Source organism: Ixodes scapularis, unplaced genomic scaffold (genome assembly GCF_016920785.2).
Source record: "Ixodes scapularis isolate PalLabHiFi unplaced genomic scaffold, ASM1692078v2 PGA_scaffold0__279_contigs__length_252992795, whole genome shotgun sequence".
In the NCBI taxonomy this organism is placed as follows: domain Eukaryota; kingdom Metazoa; phylum Arthropoda; class Arachnida; order Ixodida; family Ixodidae; genus Ixodes; species Ixodes scapularis.
Window position 1 is genome coordinate 52,739,790 of NW_024609835.1, and position 13,249 is coordinate 52,753,038.

The window sequence follows — 13,249 nt, forward strand, 5'->3', positions numbered from 1 at the left end:
GCTGTCAGCAGATGCCATTCATCGGCCTCCCCTTGATCTACAACAGTTTCCTTCATCCGCGCGGCCGTTGCGGGGCTCCAGTTGATTCTGTGGCCAACTCTAAAGGTCATGGTTGCCTGGGTTCCTGGTCCCGTGGGTATCCAGGGCAACGGAGCGGCACACCGGCTGGCAAGGGCGTCATTGTCTTACCCTTCGGCCGGTCAGCGGCTGCTACGCCTTTTGAATGATTCAACCTCCGGCTCGGACACAAACGTGGACACCACACCACCCCCCCCCCCCCCCCCCCCCTCCGCACCGAGGCCAGGCGGCGCCTGTCCACCCGGTTACCTGGGTGCGCGGTCCCAACTCGATATCCGCGGGCGGCCGAGGCCCGACTTCGTCGTATCGCGACCGGCTGCGCTTGGACACCTCAACGCTTCGTCCGCATTGGACTACGTTCCTCAGAGCATGCCGGTTGTGAGCGTTGCTCTACTAGCCCCACTTCATCTCAGGCCGAGCGGACCGTAGGCCTCACCCCCGATACAGCCTCCAACGACCATCCTTCAGCGCCTCCCCTCACAAAAATGAACAATGAGTTTCAATTGAGCTTCTAATGTGTTTTTATAGAGTCAAATGAAACTCATAAGAAACTCATCGTTCGATGAGTGTTATCATTACCCACTCCATATCTATTCTTTGGAATTTACTCATTACAAATTCAAGTGAAGTTTATCTTTACCCAATCAATATAAATTCTTTTGAGTTTACTCATTACAAATTCAAGCGAGGTATATCGTTACCCAATTAATAGAAATTCTTTTGAGTTTACTCATTACACACTGAAATTAGTGTTATAAAAAAAAATTAAAAAAGTGAAAGCCGTTTACAAATCCCTGTAACGCCGAATTGGAGCGCAGCTCTTGAGGAGGAGGAGTGAAGGGTACTGAGGGGAGGGTAGACCCCTCCCCCTTCTCCTCCTCCTCCCCTCATTCTTTAATATGCTCCGGGGGGGGGATGTCACGTGACTTCGGGGAGGGGGTCACGTGACCTCGGGGAGGCGTGACCTGGGGGTGACCTCAAGGCCACGTGACCCCAAAGGTGACCCCCACGTGACCTTGGGGGTCACGTGACCTGGAGGGGTCACGTAACCTCGGGGGGTCACGTGACCTCAGAGGGGTCACGTGACCTGGGGGTCACGTGGGGTCACGTGACCTTGAGATGACCTCGGGGGTCACGTGACCTTGGGAAGGCGACCACGTGACCTCGGGGGTCACGTGACCTCAGAGGGGTCACGTGACTTGGGGGTCACGTGACCTTCAAAGGGTCACGTGGGTCATCTTGGGGTCACGTGACCTTGAGATGACCTTGGAAGGGGTCACGTGACCTCGAGGGGTCACGTGACCTTCAGGGGGTCACGTGACCTTGAGATGACCTTGGGAGGGGTCACGTGACCTTGGGGGTCACGTGACCTTGGGATGACCTTGGTTACGCCGACGCCGACGGCGACGGCGACGCCGCTCAAGCCGGGAACGGGCCCCTAAGAGCTGCGCTCTAAAAATAAATCTACTCTACTGCATTGCACCCGTAACAAATAGCGCGTCGGTGCTAGTTCTGATATAGCTTTATTTAGACATGAGGAAGATACATAGAAAGGGGGGACGGACAACGAAGTCTTCCACAGGAAGACTTCGTTGTCCGTCCCCCCTTTCTATGTATCTTGATCATGTCTAATTACCGTTACCAACACGCTCGTTTTGTTCTTAAAGCTTTATTTCCTGTGCTTATTGATTAATAATAAGTAATTGTAGGTAATAAGTAATAATAAGTAAGTGTGCTTAATAATAACTGTATTCACCCTCTTTTACACCTAAAGGCCTATTCACACGATGCATCTTTTCAACGCGTCACAGTTTAGCGAAACCAAGACTTCGCGAAATCGGCCTCTTCACACGTGGAGTTTGACTCGCGAAACCTTTGACGTATTGACTCACGAGAATTCCGCCAAACCTTGTCATCTGCACAGGGAATACCAAGCGTTTCGCATCAAAATGATATGAAGCACGCACAGTGGGAAGAGACAGCCTGTTTTATTAATGCCACTCAAAGAATTTCGTCAGATTCGGCTCACTAGGTTTACTAGTCCTGCCAAACCCGGGGAAAACCGCGAGATGATCTCGAAGCATTTCGGACATTTTTGCACCATTAATAAAGAACGTTATCCCCAGTCATCATGTTTATATACGGTGCTTGCACCCGCCGCGACTGTTGACGAATCTGCACCGCGCCCCCAATCCGTACTGTAGGCGCCGTTCACACACCTGCAACCGAGTAGGACCAAGACTCGTCGCCCGTACGCACCGCTTCTCCGCTTGTCGCTCGCCATGTTTGTTTGTTTTCTTTCGGCTTCGGCTCGGATACGGAATCGGCTGAAAATCAGACTCCTCCAGAAGCTCGCTCCTCCTCGAAGGTCAGACGTCATAGCGAAGTCGAGCGGCCATTGGCAGCGGGTGCGTTTCTCCTTCGGGTGATTGACTTTTCGGAGGCGCGCAACTTTTTTGGTCGCGTTCTGTCGGGGACTCTGTTTCCAGAAACCTAGTTTCGCGACACAAGATTCGCCAACAAGACCCAAGCAGTACATAAACGTGAAGAAAACGTCGAAAGAACGTCGAAGACGTCTGTAACGTGACGTCATAAAACGTCGAAGGTCCGGACGTTACCTTCCTTCGACGTCGGTGAAACCTTTAAATGTCCGCGAGAAAAGGTGCACAGAAGGTCGAGGGGACGTTCGAAATGACGTTTGTTGCACGTCACATGCACGTCTCGGTGGGCCGTTGCGTCCTCCCTCGACGTTTATGATACGTGTGTTTACGACATCCGGACTAACAACGACATTCACAGAACCTTTCCAAATTACGTTCCCTAGCCGTCGTGGGAAAACTTTGTTCCCCCCCCCCCCCCCCCCCCCCCCAAAAGAAAAAGTATTTTTTCGGTATTATTGCGAAGGCAAGTTGCTATCATGCAAGTACGAAGGAAGTAATTAAAACACAGGTTTGGTACGAACTGTTTATTTGAACATTTTCAGACACGAGATGCAGTACGAAGCGCCGCCAAAAGACGCCCCTGGATGTGTAAGCCTCAAAGATATATAAAAAAAATACACGTAAATAAAAGAACAAGAGACGATGTCACGCAGCGCGGAATGTTCCACCGCTTACCTCGTTCTGCTTCTGATTAATGCGCTGACGCGCGTGCTTTAGCCGCCCCATTGCACGTGGCTGGTACTCTCGCTGCGTGCACGGGAATGGTTTCAGAAGGGCGATCCCGTCCGCTGGGCGTTCTTGATTGGGATCGTCGGAGGCGTCTGAAGGGTCTTGATCGGAGATTGGACTTGACGCGCCGTTATGTGCACTGCCACTTGCTTTCTGTGGGCCTCACTTACATCCTCACAGGCACCTTGATCCGAGCAGTAGTACGATTCAACGTGTGAAGCGTTATGGCCTTGGAAAAGGTCCTCGAGCCGTGACTGAATACGACGCCGTTTTTGGCGATCACCGACTTCTTCATGGGGGCGACTTGAACGACTCGTCCAATCGCAGCACTTACACTGTATGCAGACTCGAAAAAAAATCACGGGGACATAGCAGCCTGCCTCGTAGACCCGTAGACGTGACGGCCAGTGCTAGTGACTGGCTTTCGGAAAAAGCTGGACCGGGTCCCAGAGCTGTTCTCTCTGGGCCATATCAAAGAACAGAAAATTCAGTGAAATATTTTGGGAACGACTGAGAAAACACGTGCACTTGGAACTTACCCTTGCCAATTGTTCGTCGCCACTATCTTCCCCCAGTTTTCTCTCGCCCTCTTCTTGCCGAGCTTCCCGACGCATCGCATAGGGCTCTGTGGAGATGCCACTGGCATCTCCTCTGCCTTCCTTTCCCCCTCTCTCTCGCGCCGTGCCGGCAATTTTTTTCTTTTTTTCCTCTTTATTTTGTGTGTGTGTCTGTGTTTTTTTTTTTTCCGGCACGTATGTGCGGTCTGGATTTGAACGCTTTTGGACCGTCATCTGGGCCATTCAGGGGTTGGCATCATGAACGCCAATTTTCACAAACCGTTGACAGTACCTACCGGATTTCGTCATTGCCGGGCATTTTATTTTTTTATTTTTTGAGTCAACTCCAAAAATCCGCAAGCGTGCAGTGAAGTTGTGCTCTGATATATTGTGTGCTGGCATGCAATTTTTTGTTTGGGTACGTCACCAGTGGCAACGAAAGCCCGATCTGTACTGACAGTCACATGACAAGACTTTGCGCCCCGATCTAGCGAAAGCCCTAAGGCGCTGGCAGTTGGTGTTGTGGATGAACTGTGATGTTGATGCGAATTTTTTGGGTTGTGCGCAGGTGAGCATGGGTTACAAAATACGAAGAGAAATTGAGGAACCTTAAAACAATCTCGGGTGGTCGCGGAGAAGTATGGATACTCTTATAGGAAATGATGCATGCCTGAAATTACCTATAGAGCGGATAGTGCCGCGGCTTCCTGAGGCGTTTGCCAGGACCCTTGAAAGACGACAACGCGCGTGCAAAAAGCAAGAACGGCACAATTTGACCTGTTCTAGACGCCATGGGCTTCGAAAATTAAGCCCGTAACAATATTTTAAACAGACCAAAATTATAACAAGCACATCTAAAAGGAATGATATTCCCAACATGCTTTCATATTTTTTTTCTTCCGTGTACAATCGGCACGGAATGAAACGCGAACAGTGGGTGCATTTCTTTCGCTAGATGCTGCACCACCTGAACCAGATGGGAGCTGCAAGAAGATGGCTCCTCCTTCGATGTGTTAGACTCTTGCTCAGTGCATCCAAACCTTTGGTGTTTCGTCTCTAGGTGACTCAGCGTGGGTCGAAAACCATGCGCTCCTTGTTCGCGTTTCATTTCGTGCCGACTGTACATTGAGTTTTGTATATGTCCTCCCTAGCGTCATCGATGTGCAATTAATAGCATTTTGAAATACATAAATTAATGTATAAATAATTAAATTTCTCAACCTCTCAAAAAATATATATATTTTTTTTTTGCTGCTCTTGAGCACTGTCACCTTGACCATGATTCTGCGGCTGGAGATGGAGCTGGAAAATCTAAAAACGTCGAACAAAACGTGAGTGGTCGACGTTGCCAGCACGTCTCGTATGACGTTTACGACATTTGGGTGTGAACGCGACGTCGCTGAAACGACACTGACGGGACAATAATGTAACGTCACTATATTGACTTTATTGTAACGTCGAAGAAACGTGTGTTCGACGCTTCTAAAACGTCTGGTCTTGACGTCGTGGCGACGATGACGACGTAGAAGTTGAAACATGACGTCGCCAGCACGTCACGGACAGGACGATAACGGAATGTCATTTATGAACTTCAGTTCAACGTCAAAGAAACGTGAGCGTTGGACGTTGTGAGAACGTCGTGCATCGATGTCGTGGGAACGTTGACGACGTTTGAGTTGAAATACAACGTCGTCACAACGTCGCTGATTGGACTCTTAAGGCTCTGTTATACTCCGACGTAACACGCGCGCAAGCGAACGCTGGCCGAAGTCGGCTACGTCACGTCAATCACGCCGCGTGCGTAAAAAATTCGCCCTTTTTATACTCCGGCGTCCCTGGCGGCTCCCGCGGCTCGCGTCGGTGGACCGCCGGCGCGGCGCATGCGCAGAATTTGACTACGAGGGTACGTTTCCTGCGAGAGTGCGCAACTTCCGGTTTCTTTTCGTTTCGAATAGCAGACGAAAATTCTCGCGCTTCTTGAGCGCCAAGTTTCAGCGATGGCGTGGACGTACCTTGCACGCCGAAAACTCGCGCTTGCACTATTGGTGCACCGCCTCGCCACAAGCGTTGGCGGTCAATGTACAAGTGCCGTCAAAGTAAAACGGAGCGCCGGAGCGACGTCCGAACTGCATCGCCGCGCTATCTGGCAGCGCCGGCTGGAACTGATAGGCTACATCTGCGCATGCGAACGTGCCTTCCGCTGGGGCCTCCGTTTTCTTCTTCCCACCCACACGTTATCGGTGGTTCGAGCGGCGCAACGATCTTCCTAAAATCGACGCCTGATAGCACAAGGGGCGGTGCTCATCGACGACACTGGCCCTTTCCCACTTGCAGGCAACGTTATCTCCGAGTGTGAGTCGAACGCCTAGCGGTGTTTATCGGAACAGCGTTTGGCAGCTCGAGACACATATAATGCGAGGATCAAACAAGAAAACGGAGGACACCGCGAACGGCACGCGCGCATGCGCAGGCGGCACCTATCAGTTCCAGCAGGCGCTGCTAGATAGCGCGGCGATGCAGTTCGGTCGCCGCTCCGGCGCTCCGTTTTACTTTGACGGGACCTGTACATACGGTACATCTTTGACAAGCGCCCTTTCTACGGTACTTAAAGGAGTCATGAAACGCTTTTTCAACTTTTTTCTGTTTAGCTTTTCTCCTCAACTCATAAATCGCGCATTGTACCAAACAGTTCAAGAAGTCGGAAAGAAGGGAGTCCCCTCCTGCCCGGAATCTCGCTTGTGTAGCCCGGACACAGCCATTGTCCCCCTAGAAGATTAGCCCGTCGCTCAAAATTCCGACTATACTTCGTTTCAGCTTCCGTCCGAGCGCAGCCAAAGCTACGTGTGGCCGGAGCCAATCACACGCCGGCAATAGGTCACGCGATCTCGCCTGCACTTTTGTATCACTCCGCTGCGCCGCCGGTCGGCCGCGCCGCGCCGCCCGCTCTCGCCGAGTATTTCGTCTGCTACGGGTGTACCAACTGTATCGTCTGCGATGGTTTAAAAAGTGCCCTTTCACGTTCTGAAACTTAGTCACAGGGGATGTCAGTACGTAGGCTGGCCGCTGGCATTTGTGTCCGAGCTTTCCACCTGTTCGGCATAGTTTCGAGTTGTGAGTACACGTTGCAAGGTCCCCGATGACCCGGCCGTTGACGTTTCCTTGTATTGTTTGGATATACCAGGGCTCGAGGCGCAGTCCTTTCCACCAGCTACTCGGCGTTCAATGTGATCGGCAGGTAAAGGGGTGCCCTGATTTCGCCGCGTATCTGAATTGTTGTGGCCCGGACGCTTTGCTTGTTTACAACGCATTCGCGGTACAACGCGGCCGGAGCCTCCTGCCGACTTTGAAAGTAGACATTCAGCACGACTTCTCGCGCCTGACGCCCAAACGTGCCTTTGCGAAGGGCGTTTTGAATCGATTCGACCATCGATGAGGAAAGCAGCGAAGCGCATGATTCGGCGATTACGGGAACGAAATCACAGAAAAACTGGAAAAACCGGGCGCTGCAGCAGTGTTGCCAGCGGATATACATGTTTTCCCCAAACCACATGCATTTACATATATTAATAAAAACATAAACTTCAGAGATTTGATTCCTTTAGTTGCAAATCATTTTCAGCAGTACACATCTGGAACATTGTGCAGTTTTTACGCCCAAAACAGTTATTTTAAAAGAAATTATTTTTGTGAACTACTTTGTGGTGCGTAGGAATGCTCTTCTCGAAGTTGCGAACCGTCCCTCAGCCTTTGGCTGCGCTCGGACGGAGGCTGAAACGAAGTATAGTTGCTTTCCCCACCCCGTTCACCCCGAAGCTGACAGTGCTGTGGAAGCTACGTGCTCGTTGGGCCAGCCACACATTTTCCACGTGATCACGCCCTCTCGCGCATACCGACCCGCAGAGAATGAGGTCAGGTGATGAAAGGGAGGCGGCTGATTGGTCCGGCAAGCGCGTAGCTTCCACCGCAATATCAGCTTAGGGGTAAAGGGATTAAGTGAGGTCCGGTATCGTGTGACGTGCGCTTGGGCCCTGGTGACGCGCTGCGGGGGCCCGGTTATGGTGGCTAGTAGCCCGGTGACGCGCTGCGGGGTCCGCGGATGTATCACAGTGAAAAGGCGGAGAGTTTACGAAGGGAAGGAGGTACGAAATAGTCCGCTATGTTTTGCAAATTTTTGTAGCGAAAGTCAGGCTTCTGACTTTCTACCTTTGTTCTTTTGGCCCACTGAACCATGTGCTATTAGTAAAATCCCAATAAAAATGGATTTACTCCAGCCCAAAATTCGTTTCATGGGTCCTTTAAGCTTCCTCGACTCGTAGACACACGGGTGAGGACGAATTCCCCTCGGTAACCGGACAAAAGCTCACCGGACAAAAGCTCACCGGACAGAAGCTCACCGGACAAAAGCTCACCGGACAAAAGCTCACCCGATATTTGACAGACCCGGACAAAAGCTCACCCGTTTTTTGACAGACCCGGGCAAAAGCTCACCTCGATTTCGTTTTTTTTTTTTCCTACCCGGGCGAAACACGGGCTGAAATAAAGTGCGGACGCAATGGACATTGGACCATTTTTAGGAGAACTTGCACCTCATCCACCATTGAGTTGCGAATTTTTTAAAAATACTTTAAAAGAACGGGAGTTCGGCCTTTTGGAAAAGTACAGGACAGATGACCAATTTAAGAACTTGTGCGGGATTTTAGATAGGGTCGGGTTCCTTCCACCACAGCTTGCTCCATAAGAACAATCCACCAGGGAAAAGTCTACCATTGAAATCGGCTACCTGCTTGACTATTTTGATTGCACGTATTTCAACGGCCGCTTCCGTTATGCTTCTGTTCCATCTGCGGCGGCACCCAGAGCAAATTCTTCCCTTCGCCTGACTCTGCGCCGACGGCGACCGGAGTTTCCCCCGGTACGGTGGAATATGTACGACACCACTGTTCAAGATAAAGACCGGATGAGCAACACCTGCGAAAGATAGAGTACCGGGTTCCAGAAGCTCGTCGGACACGCCCATCCAAGCGTCTTGAGGCTGATTGAATGCCTACAGCAAAATCAGGCGCTCGTTGCCACGGCATTGACAAAAGCCCGGAGACGTGAGCCCACCGTAAAGCGGGTGCGAAAAATTACTCTGCACCTGCAGAATCGTCTTAGAAATATTTGGGAGGGCTTGCATGTACATCGAGCTTTACCAAGACTGCTGGAGCTAGTGGGGGACTGCATTCGCTTCTAACCAATCGATAAATAAACTTGTTTCTACTAAAATCAACAAACCATGCGCCTGTCAGATTTAACTTATCGTTGCCTTTCTGTGTCGCACGCATGCACCTAAGTTGTCCGCACTCGTGTTAAGACCAACATGAAATTTTCTCGTGGTGAGCTTTTGTCCGGGTCTGTGAAAATATGGGTGAGCTTTTGTCCGGGTCTGTGAAAAAATGGGTGAGCTTCTGTCCGGTGAGCTTTTGTCCGGTGAGCTTTTGTCCGGGATTCAATTCCCTCGATCAGCTTCTCGACCGACCGAGTCCCATTCTTCAAACATGACGCCACACGGAGTGGTGCTCCTGTCGTCTGCTATTGCTCGTATTCGCCGCGCTTCCCGCGCGAGGGCTGCCGTGAGCCAGCGTGTGATGCATCCTGGTCCGGCGTCGCCGGCGCGGCCGGCGCGGAATACGGCATGCTCTATTTTGGCGTCGAGGCGGTCAGGCTGCGTCGAACGCCGCTGGCAGCGTCGGGTTTTCGCCGACGTGACGTCGCTGTGACGCGCTCGCACGCGCGCACGCGTTACGTCGGAGTATAACAGAGCCTTAATGGAACGTTACATAAGGACGTCACCTCAACATCGAAAAAACACGATCGAAGTCATGCGGGATGTCACGGACGTTCGGGAGTTTTTCTCGACGTTTCCACGACTTTTTGTGCTCCCTGGGGATGCACCATGTGAATAGACCTCATATTTACAGGGCCCCTCTATCGCGATTTGGTCAGTTTCGGTTTCAGTATTGTAACTTGTACTGGTTTCGGTTTCATATTTTAAGGATCGCGTCTTCGACGCCCCATCAGTAGCGACACCAGTTATTTGTTGTTTTTTTCTTCTTCCGGCATGGTTTCACTGGTTTCACCCTTGGTTTCACCAGTTTCGCGACCGTTGCGTTTGTGGTGCGTTGGGCCGTTGGGTACAGGTGTGTCGCGGAATGGAAATGCCTTTAGACATGGAAATATGCTAATTTAATCAAGTTTATCTATCTGTGAAGTTTTCTCTTGTGATGATTATGTTCAAGAAGAGCGCGGAAGACCGATGACGCGACAGAACGAGCAACTCAACGCAGTTGGTAAGCATACTTCTTTCTTTGCATTGTACGCGTTGAACGAGAAGTGAACATTTTGGAGTTTTAGAGTAATCTCGTGGCTGCTGTGCATGCGCAGACCCAAAACAAGCTTCGGACACGAGCTTTGGGGCCCGTTATTTCTCGATAATAGCGTAGGTACCGCAAAAGGCGGCGCCCACGACGTCAACGACGTCTCCGCTGATCGCGTCTTCGACGCCGTGGCCCGCTCGGGAACTGCGTGAGTCGCACTCGGCGACCGCGGTCGGTATGGTCGAAGCGTATGAAAACGCCACGGATCGCTGGATTCACAGCTCAAAGCTATCGAGGCGCGCGTGTACTTACGATCGCGGCAGACATGTAAGCATGCCTGGGTAGTGGATCGTCTGGGCTTCGTAAGTACAACATAGCAGCTTGGCAGTGACAAAAACAAAACATGCGGCATTGAGTATAAAACAACTATAAAAATGTTACTCTGGACAAAAAGCTTGTTTAATTTTCAAGATAAAACGTTCTAACTTCCAAATAAAAGCTGTCGCGACATCTTGGTGGCGTTTTAAGCGCGAGATGCTTGCGTTTTGGGGGTTCCCGGCAGAGAAACGCTATTCTAAAACTCTTTGCCGCAATCCTCGCTATTTTGCCGTACGTAACGCGCGGTAAAGTAGCGCCCGATATTCTAAAACTCCCTATTTTCTCGGCACACGTTTTCTCGTTAAGCTAGAACGATTTTTTTTTCTTTTTTTATCTAGTTGGGTTTGCTTTATCTGTCCTAATGTATGGATCTATGCGTAGCGTAATGAAAAGTTGCCACTCATTCTGTGTATGGTCCGAGAAAGTGTAGCTTATGTCAACAGAGCACGTATTGAATTCCTAATGCTACTTTCAGTCCGTTGCTTTAGAAAATGTCTTATTGGTCTGGCAGTGTACTGATGTCGTTCAACTATAAATTGATTACATTGATCATACTTCATTACATTTCAGAAGTTAGACTTCCTTGGAAACCAGTTCATGCAGAGCCAACGTTCCTTTTCAGTCAAAATGGTTGAAGAGGATATCCATCTTTTGTTTTGAAGTTATGGAAGTGGACTGGGATTGTACTATTCCCTTACAAAAATTTTTAATGAATTTCTTTTGAAAGTTTATGGAGTCAACTCATTGTATCTTTTCGAGTCTCAATAGAAATGCAAATGAGTTTTGTAACGAATCCATAAGGAGTTTACGAAAACTATTGGCCACCGCGTTCCAATTGACGTTTCGACAAAGCTGCCGCAAAAAGTTTCTAATGTATTTCATATGAATATAACTTGAAAGTCTATTGACACCTATTCGAGTCTGTGTTGAAAAACAGTTGATATTTTGTAACGAGTCCCTAAGGAGTTTACGAAAACTATTGGCCACCGCGTTTCAATTAAGGTTTTGCCGTGCCACCTCATAAGAATTTCTAATAGATTTCATTTGAAAGTCTAGATACACTGCTTTGAGTCTCTGTTGAAAATCAAATGTTTTTTTCTACCACGTTGTACTTGAGGTTTTGACGTTCCATCTCATTAGGTATGTTCCGACGAGTCGGAATATACCTGAGATGGCCCATCAAAACCTGAATTGCAACGCAGTAGAAAATAACATTTGATTTTCAACAGAGACTCAAAGCAGTGTATCTAGACTTTCAAATGAAATGTATTAGAAATTCTTATGAGGTGGCACGGCAAAACCTTAATTGGAACGCGGTGGCCAATAGTTTTCGTAAACTCCTTCCTTCTTCTAGGTTTCCAGATAGACGGCTCTAAGAGTGAAGACGGCAATAGGTTGCATGACATGTGGTCCGGATCTAACCATTGTTTTGAGGGAAGGGGAAAGTGAGTGCAAGTGTCACTTATATGTATGCCTATATGCGCATGCAGGGTTCGGAAAATGCCTGCATAAAACGGTGGGAACGAGTAATAACGGGTTTATTAAAAATGCAAAATTCGAGTATACGGTACACTGCCTTAGTGTCCATGGGGGACCTTGTACTGCCTTCGTGTTCATGGGAGACCTTGTACTGACTTCATGTCCATGGGAGACTTTGTACTGGTAACCTATAAAGAAAAAAGATGCAAAGTTACACATTGATCTGCTTATCTAAACTTCAATGTCCCCGCAAGGTATCCTGATCACAGCGCAGCACTACCTCAGCACTGAATCAGTATTACAAACCGTTACATCAGGCCTTTAGGAGGGGAGGACCCTCAGAACACACGATACAAGCCATGGAAGTAGCAGTGACTCGTTGCCTTAATGCCTTAACAGGACTGAGTTAGCGCTGCACTGTATGTGTGAACCAGCCTTAAATGCGGAAAGTCACATTCAAAATTCCTACATTTTTGCTCACCCAGGCACTTAAATTAAACACTACCTTGATAGTTTAATGAGTGGCACTAATAACATTGTCAGGGGCACCATAATGCAAAAGTATATTTTGCCCCCGAGTCTGCGAGAATCAATCGCTCACTGTTTTTGCCGCCACATTGCACTATTTTACTTCGGCTTTTGAAAAGGTCTACCAAAGATAAGCGAGCAGATGTTGTCCCTTATGAAGTTTACCAAATTTGAACATAGAGAAGCTAAGACTTATAAGCATCTCGCAGAATTAATATGGCTATTCGGGCCAATTGATCTATGATCGTAGACAAGCGCCGCAGAAAACACATGGACAATAAGTGGTGGTAAACACTGGCGCCAGTGTTTTATGTCCACTTGCTATCCCTGTGTATTTTTATTCATTTTTTTTGTGTTTGCTCACTATCTTGAAGAAGTATTTTTAATCACAACGGACAGGAAGGAAACGTTAATAGGGTTCTATGCGAATCATAAAGCCATGCTCCAAATGGGTGAGTGTCAACTGCAGCTTTCACAACAGTGGCAGATCCAAGGAGGGGGTGGGTGGCCGCCCCCCTCCACCCCCTAAACAAAGTCGACCCCCCTCCCCCCCCCCCCCTTCTCGGACGGCAATTTGACATGAGTGGACCCCCCTTGCACAAGAAAGAATGGGAGAATAGCATCCTCAAAAATTTTCCGCCCACCCCAAAACGGAGGTCTCGATCCGCCACACTAAGTTTGAATTATTGGGAGGATCGAGACA